The sequence below is a fragment of the Podarcis pityusensis genome (assembly GCF_964106645.2).
Source record: "Podarcis pityusensis genome assembly, contig: HAP1_SCAFFOLD_122, whole genome shotgun sequence".
Taxonomy (NCBI): Eukaryota; Metazoa; Chordata; class Lepidosauria; order Squamata; family Lacertidae; genus Podarcis; species Podarcis pityusensis.
The window spans coordinates 36,464-51,770 of NW_028293474.1; the positions used below are offsets into that span (position 1 = coordinate 36,464).

The following is a 15,307-nucleotide window of genomic DNA, read 5'->3' on the forward strand; positions in this document are numbered from 1 at the left end:
GTCCCCAAATTATGCTCTCACTGTGAACACATAGCTCCATGGAATCTATGGCTCCACGTTAAGCGACTTTTATTATATTATTTAGTACATTTGTATTTCCTTCAATCAAGGAATTCAAGGACCCAGACCTACTAAGCTTCAGCAAGGTGGATTCAACAGATTTCCTCAACTTTGTCAAGCAGCTTGAGGCAGCTGAAAGGGCTGTGGCTTTTCAGTTCTCCTGATCAGGCTGTGCCCAATTACACTTCAAAAAAGTTTCTGTAACTGAGAACAAGTACTCAAATATGCTTATTTCCTCCACCCTCTCGATCCATCTTCCTTTTGTGTCATTTTTTAAAGGCTAAGCCTGAGGGCAGAGACGGCCTTTTTAAAAAAGCAATTTAAAAAAGCAATTTGTAAGTTGATATCTGGGAGTAAGCAACCATCAAACATAACACTTGCTAGTCCTGGTAAGAGTCACAGTTGCACTGGTTGTTAATTATATATCAGTATCGTTGAGCAGACTTCCAGGATGTACTACTGCAAGTAGCAAGTAGCATACACCGGGGCTCTCCAGAAAGGGTAGGTTTGAGAGCTCAAATCTAGCTGTTCAGTTAACTATATGATTTGCTTAAAGAACAAATGATAGCTTTCAGTGACTAAAGCGTACAGTCCTAATTTAGGACGTCAACACTGTTTACAGTGAGCTAACGCCAATCTGAGTTATTTAATGATTCTCTGCTCTGTCCAATTTGCATCTAATTCTGCACAGATTATTATGCACCAAGATACATTTATCAAAGAAAGCACTGTGGACTGCAAGAAGGTGAAATGATGATAACATTCCCATGTTTCAGTTCCCCCCACCTCCACCATTTTCTGGAAATTAAATGCTGGGTCTGTTATCTCCATCCATTATCAACGGATCACAAATGACAACAATGGTTTATCTTTCTAGGTCAGAAAGATGCACAAACATGCAAGTTCAGGCCTATAATCTCCACGGCGATAATTTCAAAGATATGAAATGATCTGGCAGATTCCTTAGTCATAAACACTCACGATACTTTATGCAGATATGTTCTGTTGTTGCTGACCTTGTTTGGCAGTTGTGCTCAGTACAAGTCTCCTCCACGACAAACAAGATGTGAGCCCAACAAGTGAAATGTGCTATTGCACAACTGTTAGAGACTTTTAGAAACTGGGGAAGAAGAGTCCTCGACTGGAGATGCCCATTTCTTATTATCTCAATTATTCCACATTGATCTAGCCGTACATCAAAGCTGCATGCATTGCTGGTGGGGATGTATTGGTAAGGAAACCCAGCTCACATGCAAACCAAACAGGCAATCACATTAAACGGGAGTAAATGAATGGCAAAAGGGAGACTTCGCTGGGATGTGAATGCGGTTCCTTGTGGACAAATATTTCAGCTTCTGTTATTCAAGTGTGGAGCTTATCACAGGGCTGTAGCAGTTCAATAAACCTGCGACTCTGACCTAATTTCCAACAGAAACTGGCACTGCGAATTGTTTTGTATTAAAAATAAAAATCTGCTCCTGTAACAAGAAATGATGCCGAATTATGTGCTTGCTTTTTAAATCACTTGCAAAACACAAACCTGGTTATGCACAGGTAGGGTTGCCTTTTTTCAAAAAGTGAAAATCCAGAAAGGAAAATTGTTGAGCTTTGAGCTTCTTTGAGGCCAAAGTTGTTGACTTTTTTTTTTTTTTTTTGCAAAATTGAGCCTTTTCTGAGGATGACTGGCAAATTGGCAAAACCGACACTGCCATATGCCATACGTATGGATTTTCCAGGATATTTCGCCAAATTCTGCACAGAAACGGCTTGCAGCTACAGTATTCAGGATATGTCAGGGAAATTGTCATGTTCTGTGTTCAGGATCTAAAGAGCTACAGGTTAAGGCTGCTCCTTCTCAAAAGGAGACCTCCAGGCCACATCACAAGCCACTTTTGAAGTTCCTTCGGTTTCAAAATCAGCTTGCCATGCAGCGCTGCAGGTTGCTTGTCGAAAGCAGGAATCAAGTGTCCCCAGAACTAGAAGCATGATTATTCAGTCATGCACAATTCTACTACTGTTCCATAATAGTAACTGGACTTGTTGCAACTATTGGCGGCAATGATTTAAAAACAGAGAAATCTAATAGTGGCAACCAAGATACCAATGGCTAGATTACTTAAATACAGTGGTACCTCGGGTTAAGTACTTAATTCGTTCCGGAGGTCCGTACTTAACCTGAAACTGTTCTTAACCTGAAGCACCACTTAAGCTAATGGGGCCTCCTGCTGCTGCCGCGCCGCCAGAGCACGATTTCTGTTCTCATCCTGAAGCAAAGTTCTTAACCTGAAGCACTATTTCTGGGTTAGCGGAGTCTGTAACCTGAAGCATATGTATAACTTGAAGCGTATGTAACCCGAGGCACCACTGTATGTAGAATAGAATCACTGTTGTAATAATGGGTGTAGGCGTTGAGTTGTAGTGCCTTGATAGAAATACTAACTAATGCATAAAGATAGGGTCCCTTCCAACTCTAGAATTGTATGATATGAAGTTGAAACAAAAGAACTTACACCTTCTGAATATAAAAAGTGTTGATAAGAGAAGCATCAGTCCAAAATGAGAAACCGCGCACTGAATTTCAAACTCCTACATTCCAGGAATGGATGAACTCAGCAAGTTTTATCCAACACTGATCTAAATCCTATGGGAATGAGCTCATGCAACCTAATAAGATCCCAGGTTGTTGTTGCTGTTTTCTAACTTTGCTAGCAATAAGATCTCCTGCAAGGCTGGCACAAGACATGGCGTGTGAAGTGATACTCCAAGTTCTGCTCTATTTAGGCTGAGGCCTGAATACAATCCTCATTCATACAAGTGGTGGCTGGCTAGGCATACAAATGACTATGTTGCTTGTATGGAACCTCCATGCTTAAGTGACGGCATGGCAGTGAATCCAAGATGTCCAGGGGAAGAAAATGACAGAATGCGTCCATGTCTTTACACCCTGTTTGTGGACTTCGCCAAGGCATCTAACTGGTCACTAGAGGAAGCAGGATGCTGAAAAAGATGGACCTTTGGTCTGATCCTGCAGGGCTCCTAATGAGTGTGGATCACTATAGACATTCCAGCAGGATCCTGGCTGAGTGAACAGTTTGATGCTCAGAGACAAATAGGAGATTGATAAGTCCATCCATCAAGGCAAGGCAACTGGCTGGTCTGCACCTAACTGGACCAGCCCAAGTGGCTGAAATAGGGTCATATGTTAACACTGAACACATGACACATTATGGATGAATTGCCTCCAAAGGATCTCACTGGGCCTTGGGGAGCACTTGTAAATGGTGACCCATTTTCAATATTCCTAAATTAGCTTGCAACACCCTTTCCTTTCATGCCCATCAGTGTCTTGCTTCTCTAGCATTTTGCAATGGCCTGAAAGGGCAATAAAACTTTGGCTGCAACTGTAGTATCGTGTCTGTTCACATCCCCTAAGATAAGGAAGACATTGACTTTTCATGATCTGTCTTGCTGCCAGGCAAAGGTTAGCAGGTTTAATTATACCTTATGCCAATTATTGATTACAAGGGCAAACATTTAAGAAAGACTATTTAAAGCAAGACTATCACAATTAGCGATCCCTTTATAAGACACCCTAACTTACGGAAAGACTGTATGGTCATTGCAAAGGTCCAAAAGACGGATTAGATTTGTAAATGAGAAGAATCAAGGGCCAGTGGTGCTTATTGCTCCTGGATTCTTGTATCAGATACCTATGGTCTCCCCTTTGCTTCTCTTAATTGCTCAGATGTTCTAATGTTATAGCGGTCCTGGACATCAAATCTATCCTACCGATCTGCCATTGTTCTGGTGTTATGAAGAAACTTTCTGGCTTAGGCTCGAGGCAAGTTAATGCTCAGGAGGCCCCGAGAACCTGAATGCCAACACTGAAAAGCAACCTATGCAGAAGTGAACCTCTGTGCATCGAAAATTCAACGTTAAGGCTCATTTGTGTGGCAGGCCCAGGAACTGTACACCTGCATACTTCAATGGTGCACCCGTGCTGCTCAGATTCTGGAAACCAGATGTGCCATTCTAAGGCTTCAAAATCCTGCAGTTGCCATTCAGACGGCGCTTGCCCAAGGAGCACAGAAGGTAGGCAGTTATTTGCCTGGCTCCCTGAGCCAAGCATGACAACAGCACCCAGTGTGTACTACGCTGCATAGGCCAGGGAGTGGCATGCCTTTAGAGCTTTACGAATAGGGAATTATCTCAGAGATGCTATCTTTCAGCATCTAATATTGCAGGTATCATCCATGGGTGTACGTTCTCAGATTACAAGAGGCCCTTTGTGTGCCCCTTGTTACCAGCTTGAAATGTGAGAGTTCTTTCATCATGGCCCATTGCCTCATAATGGAGAGAGAGTGAGCAAGATGTGACTTGCTTCTAGTCTCATGATATTGACAACATCTCTTTTTACCAGCCTGTACGGATGCATGCAGTAACTCTCCGGACCCAGAATTTGTGCTCTTTTGGGGATAAGCAGCTATGGGATGGGGTGCTTTGTATCTTAACTGCTGTAGGATTTCAGTGTGATGATTACATGAGGCTTCCCTTTGCTAAAATTACCCGTATTCTAATGGATAAATGTCAAATTCCATATGGAAACAGGGAAGGCTTACCTCAAGAGTCATCACCAAACCAAAGCCACTTGCCCATACCTCAACGGTTGTGTGACCAACCATTTGGTGGCTGGTGTCACAAGCCAAGGCCACAAGGAGAAACTGCAGCGTCACTCACTGCAGGGGGTTGGAATAGGGTCCCTTCTAACTCTACAATTCTGTGATTCATGCACAACCTTTAGTACATATGTACAGTGGTATCTTGGTTCTCAAACTTAATCCGTTCTGGAAGTCCGTTCTAAAACCAAAGCGTTTCTAAACCAAGGCGTGCTTTCCCATAGAAAGTAATGCAAAACAGATTAATCCATTCCAGACTTTTAAAAACAACCCCTAAAACAGCAATTTAACATGAATTTTACTATCAAACGAGACCACTGATCCATAAAATGAAAGCAATAAACAATGTACTGCAGTCATGCAATCAATCAATCAATCAGTAGCTGAACTGGGTTCCACATAGTCACAAAAACAAAAAAAGAGCGCCACAATAACAAAAATGCAAAATAAATAGCAAAAACAGACAGACCTCTCTGTAACACTCAAAAGAGAAGTATGGCACTCAAATCGGAAGCGTAACACTCAAAACGGAGCACGTTCGGCTTCCGAAAAACGTTTGCAAACCACAACACTTACTTCTGGGTTTGCAATGTTTGGGTTCCAAGTTGTTTGAGCACGAAGGTGTTTGAGAACCAAGGTACCACTGTACTACATTATCTTGCTGTGGTGTGGCTTTGTCTCTAGGCTACTGAGCTTTCAGGTAGACAGCAGTGCAGAACAGACACAAAAGCCAAGACATGAGTTCAGACATCCCTGTACCACAGCCCCTTATCACTGTTGGCCCCTTATTCCCATCCAGGGATGCCACCAACCCTCTGCTAAGTGTGCCATTTGTTGTATCTTCGCTGCAAGCTGGATATGCGTGCCAAAGACCACTGCAATCTAGAAGAGGCCAAGGACTCGAGTTTGATTTTAAAAGCAGTTTAAGTTTATTCAACTCTGCCTGCATTACTCAGGTTATTTTCCATTTCCAATTCACTCCTTTCAAAAAAAGATTTCTGCAAAACACAAAGACTTTACCCAGACTGCTGCAAGCAAAATGAGCAAGTTCATGAAGAAAAACTGTATTTGCATAAATTATACCGATTTGCATAACTCATTGTATGTCTGAATTGACCTGGCACAAAAAATGTCTCCCATCTACAGGAAAGGGCAGCCCCATGTTTCAGTTGCGACCAGCTATTTACATTCAATTTTAATTTGATTGTCTGCAGTTGAGTATGTTTGGTGTGAGATGCACCTTTTTTGAATATGACCAAAGTGAGCAGCAAGAAAAAAAAATCTGAACAAAATTAAATGAACCAACGCATGCTTATGAGCTTATATAAATGGCCACGAGATAGTTGCTCATAGAGGCTGGCAATTAAGGGCTCTCCTTTCATGCATTACAAAAGAAAACTAATTATCAGTTACTCTGCACTGGAAAGACAGCGAAGGTCTGAAAAATACAAACCCGGTAATTTTTATTAAACGTCTAAGCATTCTCAGACAACATTATTGCAAGCGACCCATTGGGTGGCCATTTTTTACCTGTCATTCAAGCAGTCTAGGCATTAACACAGCTGGCTTCCCTTCCTCAAGCAGAGCAAATGAAGAGGCACAGTAAAGAGTTTTACCCAGGCAACGTCTATAGTGATGAGACCGACAAACCTCAGGGCATCTTAAATGCAAAAGGAGGAAACAATCAGTGCATTGTGATAATCAATATAGGGCTCACGACAACTTAAGGCAACCCAGTACTCCCCGCTACCATCCACTCCAGATGTTTGAGTTCTTCCTTCTTAGTAGTAGTAGTAATATTGTGTGCTGTCATAAAATTAATTAAGATGCGGTCCCAAAGTATCCACCCAGAGAAGGATACCAATTGCATCTCCACATGACCTCCACCGTGAGCTTTGCCTCCCTCCCATCATCATCATAATAATGTCAGTCTTATCAGTCTTATCTAGATGTGGTTTTCTGCATTGGATAAAGTGGGATCATTCAATTGCTTCCAATCCAGTAGAGTTACCAACTGTTGAAGGAAGCCCAATGCGGCAGTGCAAGGACTTGCTGATCTTGAGACATTGCCTCCTTCCAACAAGAAAATCACCACCTCCCAGACCAGTAATTCATGCAGTGACACAAACAGACAGACTCTTCTGGAGGCGGTGAATTGCTAGACCCTCTTTAAAAATATTTTGGGGCGTACAGCAGAAATGTGGCTTTTATTCCAATTAAAAAAAAACCACAATGCGCCTCAGCTATAGGAAGTATGGGTCTCAGTATCTGTGTGGAAACACGGAGAACTCAAAAAAGTAAACAGGCCGTAAAAAGCCCCAGAGGTAAATTCTGTAAGTGGCGAATGTGTGTGCTTTGAAGATGGGTAATTGTGATTCTTCCAAAGCTTTAGTCTGGCAATGCTGATGTTAATTCCACCAAATTGAAAGAGAAGGGGGCCTGTGTTAAAAGCTAAGATTGTAGTAGGAAGGCAAACATGTGTTTGACTTTTACACGCACATATATAAGCCACACTGTAAGAGGATAAGCATTGTGGGAATATTGTGGGCACTTACCATCCTCTTAAAGATTATTTGCTACAGATAACGTCTAGCAAAAAAAGCAGCCAGTGATACTGTGAATAACTTAAGTCATCAATCCAATTTGTCCAAATTCACTGTGAAATATGCATAAAACCCAGTTCTGGCATAAAAGATACTTAGCAAACCAAAAGAGCTTCCTTTTTCAGATGCAGGGCTTCACACAATAAGACAAGATGGCTGCTTGTTCCACCAACTGGAATGGTGTTAGCAAATGCACCTTCTAATAAACTTTCTGGGCATTTGTTGGCTGATATAAACATTTTCAGAAGCTGCAGTTCCTTCATTTTGAAAGAGCAGCATCTATTTCCCATGTCAGAGCTGCCTTTAACCTCCTTTCTGCACAGCATTCAAACAAACAGCGAAGCTGGTCTTCAATTTCTTACACTGAGAAGCAAGCATAATGTGGGTGTTTGTCTACCCCTTTAAAGCTACAAAAAATATGAGTGGAAAAAGCTGCATTTGCAGCCTGGCACTCGCCAAAGCAAGCCTCAAGAGGAGAGGCTGAATTGAAATATTCCAGGCAAAAATCTTCTCAGCCGTGGCTGAGCCTTCCTGCACAGGAGTGCCAGCAATTCTTTCCTGTATTCAGTTTTCAATCTGCGGGACTGCCAGCTCGAACCATTTCATCCACACAAGTAAAATATTCTACCTTGCTTACTAAACAGAAGGATGACTCCAACTGCATATAGGCCTATGCGGGCATAAGTCACAGTTACCCTAAGCACAACTTCAAAGGAACTTGGGAGGAGGAGGAGACAGATGTTTAGTGGTTCTATTTTGCATAAGGAAATATTATTATATTTGCATACCACCCTTCATCCAAAGATCACAGGGCGGTCTGCAACGTAAGAATGCAAAATGAGAACACAAATGCATTTTAAAAAGTAAATAAAGATACAGTGGACGCTCGGGTTGCGAACGTGATCCGCAGCTGCGCGTCTGTGCATGCGCGGGTTGCGATTCAGCGCTTCTGTGCATGCGCAAAGCGCAATTCAGTACTTCTGCGCATGCGCGACCACCAAAAACGAAAGTAACCTGTTCCGGTACTTCCGGGTTTTGGCAGTCCGTAACCCAAAAAAACACACAAAAAACCCCTGAAGCGTCTGTAACCCGAGGTAGACTGTAAATGCACCAGATGAGAATTGGATAGTGGTAAGGTGACTCAAGTAATGTACTATTGCTAATGCTTGCTTATGCATTGTAAAGAGTGTTATGTACTGAGTTGAATAGGATCCAAGATGCCGCAGTCTGATTGGTCCTAGAACAATAGGATTCAGAATGCAGCAGTCTGATTGGTCCACAGGAGCCACCCAATCCAGCTCCAGGTGGAAGTGAATCCACAACCTGATTGGCCTACAGAAGAATCCCGGAATTAGCCAATCACGTGGGGCCCATCGTGTACATAAGGTATATAAAGCAGACATTCTGGGGGAACTTCCATTCCTCCTCACCACTATGAGCTGAATAAAGAGCATGAAATCCACTCTTGACTCTGAGTATATTTCAAGAGGTTAAGCCACAAGTGCATGGCCTTGAAGCCTAAACAAAGGTGGTGCAGGGAGTGGAGAAGGTAGGTAAGAGGTGGTCTTGACCCTTGCTGAAAAATACAGGGGGGTCAAATAGCATCTCAAGCAAAATCTAGCAGGCCCGGGGGCAGTGAGTGCAACAGGGAGAGAGCAATACTACAGGAGATTCCAGAAAATGCCACTCGCAGAGAGACTATGCCCTGTAGACAGAGTCCTATAGAACCACTTGTGCGTGTTCTTTTGCACTGCCCCTTGTATAATTCGGTAATTCGATCTAAATTCATTCATCAGTTGATTGTTAGCAGGGAGTGCCAGTAAGACGAACTGCAAGGTAGCCTTCCTAATGTTTACTTGGGACGGGGATAAGATGGCGATAGCAGCCAGGTTTCTGCAACACGCAATGGGGATTCGTGAATGTTATACAACAGTATTTTCATCATTAGATGCAGACTTTGCCGAGCGATTTTATTCTACTGAACCTTTCGGAATCTTGTCTATATGCCAATAAGGGTTTGAGATTTGAGTCTGAGATTGTAAACCACCCTCTGCTAGCTTGGAGAGACTGAAACAGGGAATAGGGGCAGGGAGATTTGGCTCAGAGGACATGCATCCTGCAATGTGTGTCAACTGGGACCAATCCCCCCTTTCTAAGTGAAATTTTCATAGACCCTAGTCTGGCTATTTTCTGTTTTGAGCAAAATTATTTTACAAGCAAGCTTCGTTGTGGGTTCCTACTATTGCCTTGTTTTTTTTCCAGTTGGCTGAACATATTTCCATGGGCTTAAGAATATCAACCGCGTTCACTGGCAAGCCTTTCATATTTAGTTCTGGCAATGTATGGAGCCCACGAAGCAGACACAGAGAAAGTTAATCTCAAATATAAGAACTTCTCAACTTGCTCTACTGAACTGCCATATTTAATTCTCAGGTATATTTGTCAAGAGTGCCAGGGTGGAAAACCATTATTACTTTCTCTCTCTCAATAACTGTAAGCATTCCTCTTGCCAATGACTTCTGGAATAGCACCCCTTCCAGCCCCTGATTTTTATCTGGCACTAAGGAGAGAGTCACCACAGTGGCCCCTGGTTAATTTGGGCTTCCAATTCTGACAACCAGCAGAGAATCCAGCACTCTGTGCCCAATGGACAGGTAAATAAATTTAAAAAATCAATAAAATGGGACTCTACTTTTAAGAATATTTATGCAAATTAGAATAATATTGCAACTATGGTTTTCTTTAAAATTTAGATTTCAATAATACAACCAGGCTAAAGCCTAACGATTATTTCAAACTTAAACCTACTGCCATCTAGCATAGCTACATTGAGTTATTCTTTTTTTGTACAGGGATGGGAGGGTTTACTTGAACCCTCTCATGTTTGAGATCAAATATTACGGAGAATGTTCATTTAGTGTGGTTTTTCTAGTGCAAATGCTGGTTAGGATCCAGAATATACTATCCTAGACCCTATCACAGAGCTTTCCAAATTCCAAAGTACAGTGGTACCTCTGGATGAGCATGGGATCCGTTCCGGAGCTCCGGTTGGATCCCGAGATGTGCATATCCGGAGGTGCCGCTTCTGTGCATGCGGCAAAATCTGGAAAAATACTTCCAGGTTTGCCGCATACGTATCCCAAAGGATACATAACCGGAGGTAAATGTAAGTGTAGGTACCACTGTACAAGCTCTTGCTTTTCATTTAAGGGGTTGCACTGAGAACCTCACATGTGTACAGACTGCCAAACAGAAATCCATCAAGTCCTCTTACCTAGAATTAAGATGCAGTTTTGTACCGGAAGAGGCATTAACAAGCAACACAGGATACATACTGGGTCAGAATTTTTGTCCATCTAGGGCAGCATTGCCTACTCACTTAGCAGCAGCCCTCTGGGGTCTCCGGCAGAGATCTCTCGTCACCTGCTACCCTGGCTCTTTTTGCTGGAGTTGCCAGGGGCCTCCTGAATGCAAAGTGTGCTATACCACCCAGCTGCTCTGGATGACTGAATGCAACCTTCTACCAATGTCCTCCAGATGTTTGGGCTCCAACTCCCACCAACCTCAGCCAGGATGGCTAATGGTCAGGGATTGATGGGAGCTGTAATCCAAAACATCTGGAAGGCACCAATCTTGGGAAGCCTGATATAATGTGCGGCAAGGTAGCAGAAAAGTTCTGTTTAGCTGAAAACTATTAATTAATAATAATAATAATTAATATAATATACCGTCCTTCCATCTGAAGATCCCACGGCGGTTCACAACAGAAAAAATATTATACAGAGCTGTTATATGCCTGTTTAGGAGCATATGAACAAGACTTAAATTTAAATAAAGTTGGCATTTTCTGTGGTGATGTCCATCCATCTTGGTTGTGAGTTGCTTTGGGTTGCCCCAGGCAAGATAAAGTGACTGACAAATAAATGAAAATCCATCTATCCTGCCCACAGCAAAATAACTTTTTCTACAGGAGAGTAAGTGAGCAACATTTAAAGTCCTTCTTGATTAGCATAGTTGTAGGTCAAGGAGAAGACTGGACCAAGGTTCAGCCTAAACTGGAGCTATCAGCTGTTACAGATTTAGAGGCCATTGTGTGAGCTGGAATAAGTTGTCAGCACACAGAAGTAGCGGTATGGAATCAATCCAGGGAACCGCAGACACCAAGAGCTGACACACTTTCTTGTACCTTTATCTTAGAAAAGGCATCCCCAAACTCAGTCCTCCAGCTGTTTTGGGACTACAGTTCCCATCATCCCTGACCACTGGTCCTGTTAGCTAGGGATGAAGGGAGTTGTAGTCCCAAAACAGCTGGAGGGCCGAGTTTGGGGATGCCTGTCTTAGAAGAAGGAATGCAGCGCCTGTAGGATTTATTAGTCTGAGACTGACTAAAGCTATTCTGCACCTGATGCTTTTCTGATGAGGCATGCATTATAACCTTGTGCATCAGCCAACCCCCGTACATTGCATTTGGCATCAGTGTGAGGGGAAGTCAGCAACAAGAGCTGTCAGAAAACCCTGGTGAAGGCTCACAGCCCATCTCTCACTTGAACAGCAGTCAGTGGAGAGAGGCATCACTCTTAAACTGGCCATTAAGGGAGAGCCTCAACAAACCAGTGGACTTTGTTCAAAAAATTGAGAGCGGGTGAAAACGACAATTAACTCAACATAAGGCTTTACAGAAAGGGGACGCGAGTGGCGCTGTGGTCTAAACTACCGAGCCTCTTGGGCTTGCCAATCAGAAGGTCGGCGGTTCGAATCCCCGCAACGGGGTGAGCTCCTGTTGCTCGGTCCCAGCTCCTGCCAACCTAGCAGTTTGAAAGCACTCCAGTGCAAGTAGATAAATAGGTATCACTGCAGAGAGAAGGTAAACGGCATTTCCATGCGCTGCTCTGGTTTTGGTGTTCCATTGCACCAGAAGTGGCTTAGTCATGTTGGCCGCATGACCCAGAAAATTGTCTATGGACCAACACTGGCTTCCTTGACCTGTAAAGCGAGATGAGCGCCTCAACCCCAGTCATCTGCGCTGGACTTAACAGTCAGGGGTCCTTTACCTTTTAAAAAAAGTCTTTATAGGCAAGTCTGGAATGTATTTAGGGGCGTGCTTGAAGAGCACTCTGCTCCATGCTCCTTTCACAGCTCTGAGCTTCAAAGAAGCAATCTTCACTCTGGGACCCAACTCAACTTTTTCTGATCCTGCAGCACAAACACCGTCGTTGGTTGCGATTTTATTCAGATTTAGAGGATTATTGCCGCATCCCCCCCAAAAGTGCTCCAAACACCACAAGCCCTGTTTCTGTTGCCTTTTAATAGCTGCATCAACGCAGGCATTGCTGCCGTGTAATTGGTGTTTGCTGATGCAAAGTGGAGGAGCAAAACTGCCGCTGTTGTCCGAATTAACAACTTCCTGTATTGCCTTGTTTGAAACGTAAAGGCAACTGATGCCAAGCAACGTTGACTTTCCCCAATGCAGTGCTGAGCCGTGAGTAGCATGCAGCTAACCTTGGCTTACGGCATCTTTCATCGTATGCCACACCTCCATAAGGCCAGTGCTGGGTGAGCAGATGCTTCCACTGAACGGTGACTAGCTCAACCACTTACAAGAGGGATGGCCAAACTTGGCCCTCCTGATGTTTTGGGACTATAATTCCCATCATCCCTGACCCCTGGTCCTGTTAGCTAGGGATGATGGGGTTGTAGTCCCCGAAACAGCTGGAGGGCCAAGTTTGGCCAACACTGACATACGAGGTATTATGATAAAACACTCTGGGGGATGTTGCCAATGCCTTGGAGATCCAAAGATCCTGGTTATAATTAAATAATTCAACCTTAGTTCTGTACTCATCTCCAAGCCTCCCCAAAGCATTCTGCTGCAATAATGGAACGGTGATAACTCACATGCCACATTAAACCATTGCCCTCCCTTGCTCCTACCATGCTATAGACCAGGGGTCAGGAAACGTTTTCAGCAGGGGGCCGGTCCACTGTTCCTCAGACCTTGGGGGGGGGGGCTGGACTATATTTGGCGGGGGTGGGGGGAATGAATGAATTCCTATGCCCCACAAATAACCCAGAGATGCATTTTAAATAAAAGGACACATTCTACTCATGTAAAAACACGCTGATTCCCGGACCGTCCATGGGCTGGATTTAGGAAGCGATTGGGCCAGATCCGGCCCCTGGGCCTTGGTTTGTCTACCCATGTTATAGACAAACCAAGCTGGGGTTTGGCTTGTTATGTTATGTGATCCTGGGCTCAAGGGATAAGCCCCAAATGAATCTCAGCTGCTGCATGTGGTTGGTGTGGAGGAAAGAAAACCAAAAAGTCCAACGTCTCTGTGATTTACCTGTAGTGGAGCTGGCGGGAGCAGGGGAGGAGCACTCTGGGAACTTTTGAGCAGCTTGCACCAACATCCTGCTCATTCACATTACTTATCAAAATTTATACTGCTTTATTGTAAAGAAGCCTCCAAACAGTTTACAAAAAAAGCACACAATAATAAATACATTAAACCACAGTTCAAGTTATGGTTAGTGAGACTTGTGAACCAGGGTGATATCGGAAACTCAAGCATGGCATTCATCAATCATTTGATACTGCTAGACATACCCAGGCTGGAGTTAAGATTTCCGCAGAGGGGAAAAATATGCAAGGACGTTTCATATCTTCTTCTGTAATTTATAATGGGGAGGCAGCCACAGTTGTCTGGCAAAGCACATGTTTTGCACACAGAGTTCCTGTTTCAGTCTCTGGCACCTCCAGATAAAGCATCAGAGACTTCTTCCCAAGATACTACAGTGAAACCACCACTTGGGCTGACTGATCTATGTGTATTATATAAGTTCCCGGCCCTTCCTCTTTCCAGTCACAAAGAACTTCAGACGTATCTTTAGGTATCGTATTTAGCTATATTCCTTTACTTGGGAGTCTGCTTTCAAATTTGCTGTTGATCCTGAACTATGATTGGGAACCAGATCTCTGAACATGCAAACTGGCTGAAGAGGAGGTGCCTGTTCCTTAACCATTTCATCTGTAGCCAACCACAGCTTTTGGGGTTAAAGGGTTGGGCTCCTGAGTTACAACTCATACCTTAAATGGCTCAGCTTTACATTTTAACCAACTGGGGCTGCATGGCTTTGTGCACAATATATATATATTAGGGCCCCATAACATTTTCCTTCCCTCCATTAACTAGGTTAATTATTAGAGCGTTAATCTTGAGGCACTATGTATCTCAGTACATGATATGAAAGGACGACAGAGGACGAGATGGTTGGACAGTGTTCTCGAAGCTACGAACATGAATTTGACCAAGCTGCGGGAGGCAGTGGAAGACAGGAGTGCCTGGCGTGCTCTGGTCCATGGGGTCACGAAGAGTTGGACACGACTAAACGACTCAACAACAACAAATTTTAGTTTTACAGACAGGGAAAGGATTAAGACTAGTTCTGGATGTCCTGGGAGGAGATAATACTGTGTTTTCGACAGTGAAAAGCCCTTTTTTCAAGGATTCCAGCCAATCGTCTGGGGTCACTAATTCTATGCCATTCTACGCCATCGTGTTTTATTGCTAGCAGATCCTCACATTCTTAAAATGTTTGCTTTCCTGAGAGAGGAAGGAAAGAAACTAAAGATTATATCAAGACGAAGCCTGGTTTATTTTGCTTTCTCATTCGAAAGGTGCGTGACTCCAGGGGACGCTTTCTCTGTTTTGAAAAATCAAGTTTTGATTTCACCACTCAAAATCATGAATTAAAACCAGCGCCCGGTGGTAGGTTACAAGATTATGTCTTCAGAAACAGTCCCTTGAAGCAGCCAGCTACCACCAGCTCCTCCAATATGCCTGTCAGCTCAACTATCCCCCACCACAAAGGAAATTCCAGATCGCTTATGATATCTTAACAACGGACTTGCTGAATCAGATCTAGGGACCGCTCAGTCCCTAAGCATTCTGCTTTCAACCACGGCCT

The 15,307-nt window shown here is 43.5% G+C and overlaps 1 protein-coding gene across 8 annotated transcripts in view; it reads right to left on the bottom strand.

Moving 5' to 3' along the window:
• The window catches only part of SLC45A4 (solute carrier family 45 member 4), a 120,721-nt gene that overhangs the window by 34,477 nt on the left and 70,937 nt on the right, over positions 1-15,307 (bottom strand). For 6 of the 8 annotated variants that reach the window (XM_081024242.1, XM_081024239.1, XM_081024240.1 and 3 more), the window contains one exon: positions 6,267-6,396. The exons of the other annotated variants lie outside the window; for them this stretch is intronic. The gene's annotated coding sequence lies outside the window, so the exon portion shown is untranslated. The remainder of the gene's footprint in view (positions 1-6,266; positions 6,397-15,307) is intronic. 8 annotated transcript variants of the gene reach the window in all.